Genomic DNA, 1,904 nt, shown 5'->3' with positions numbered 1-1,904 from the left:
TAAGCTTCACATTTTATCCCAAAAAAGTACCCCATTGACTTTCATTGCAATTCATTTATTAATTTATTTTTTTAAAGGAAAGGAGGGACGAGTCTGAATTACTTTTGTAGAAATCAACATTATGTCACAAATCAAGAATATTCCTTTAAGATCACATATTTAGACACTTCATGATTGTGAAACGTAGTGGACAATTGTGTTCAACATCTGAACTACATCTGTGGCTATTCTGCTAGAATACCTTTGGGGAACTGAATTAAAGCAACCACTAAAAATCACCTTAAGATGTAAAAAAAGAACACTTGTTTGCAGATGTCACTTGGTTTGATATTTTGTTATGCATTGAAATACAGGAATGCATTAGAGCAATTAAAGTGTGCCAACTATAAATAACACATACACAAATGCACACAACTGTATGGTTGGGCCAACCCGGTGTCAAGACAAGTCTACAATAAAGCGAAACCATAAAAAATTGTACGAGTTGGCTAGTTTAAACAATTTACGACTTTTACACCAATAGAAATTAAATAACAAACCAAAGATTTAAATCATGGTTAGGTTTAGGATTTAGGCAAGAGGTTAAATGTAGGAGAATTTTTTTTTTTTAATAACATTAATAACATTGTTATTGATAACATTAAAAATGTTGTTATTAACATTGTAATGACAATTTTCATTCATTTATTTCTGAGTAACATTATAGTAAAAGAGTAAAAGTCATACAGTTTTGTAAGAGCCAACTCGTACTTAGTTTCACCCCTAAGCCAAATCCCACACCTAAACCTAACCATGGTTTTAATTGGAAAAAGACTTTTGTGTACCATGGAAGAAAGAAAACTTTGGGTGTAGAATGACACAAGGGAAGCATATTAGGTTATTGCCATATATCAGTCAGTAAAATGGTAGGAGGTATTGGTAAAATTTGATGCCAACTCGTACAATATCATATGATTTTGCCATTTCAAATGAATTATTACGTTGCCATTAGACTATGTTGGAAGGGGTCGACACGCACACAAGTGCATACCCACATAAACATGAAGCTTTCTCAGGCCTGAAGGGTTGGAACTGGGTTACTTTACATACCTTTGAACATCCCTTTTAGGGCCTGGTGTGAAATAGATTTGAATGAGAAAGAGGAGGTCAGGAGAGGAGTTGTGGAGGCTAGGGGAGGGAGCAGGGTGGGAAGCCAACAGGAGGGTGGAAGAAAAGGAGGTGTGCAACGGGTATACTGATTTTTCATTTGTAAAAAAAAAAACAGGGCCACTAGTTATTGAGTTGCATGAGAAGGATCTCCCTTTCTGTTTCTTTCCCCTCCCTCTCTCTCGCCAGTCTCTCTTGGTTGTCCCCTCTCTCATTACCATAGCAGCTGCAGAGCTCTGTGTGTGTGTGTGTGTGTGTGTGTGTGTGTGTGTGTGTGTGTGTAAAGGGAGGGGGTCCAGGTCAGGCAGTGTGACTTAGGCATGGGGATCCCGTCAATGGTGGGCCGTCTGGGGAATGAAAAGAGGTGCGCAGAGTTGAGCTGGCTGAACAAAAGAGAGGAGGAGAGAAGAAAGGACGAATGATTGTCACCGCGAGCTAGAGTGCACATAATGGAGTGAAATAGTTAAAGAAAGTTAAAAGGAGCAGAGGGCACGCAAAGACTGGCTCGGCCACCTGTCTCTCTCTCTTGCTCTCTCTCTGTCTTTTGCCCCTTCTGTCAGTGGACAGACTAAAAGTTGGAAGAATGTGAGCACGATTTGTGCAAAAAATAAAAAAGCACTGTAAGCAATACTGAGGACAAAGTATTTTAATTATTTTGAAAACAGTCAGTGGCCATAGTTTTAACAAGAACACTGTTATGGTGGTTTATACTTTTATTTGGTAACCTGAAGACCAGAGCATGCATGAAGCAGTTTCTA

Source organism: Xyrauchen texanus, chromosome 4, assembly GCF_025860055.1.
Source record: "Xyrauchen texanus isolate HMW12.3.18 chromosome 4, RBS_HiC_50CHRs, whole genome shotgun sequence".
Taxonomy (NCBI): domain Eukaryota; kingdom Metazoa; phylum Chordata; class Actinopteri; order Cypriniformes; family Catostomidae; genus Xyrauchen; species Xyrauchen texanus.
The sequence above is the reverse complement of the archived record's forward strand: the minus strand, read 5'-3'. Positions refer to the sequence as shown.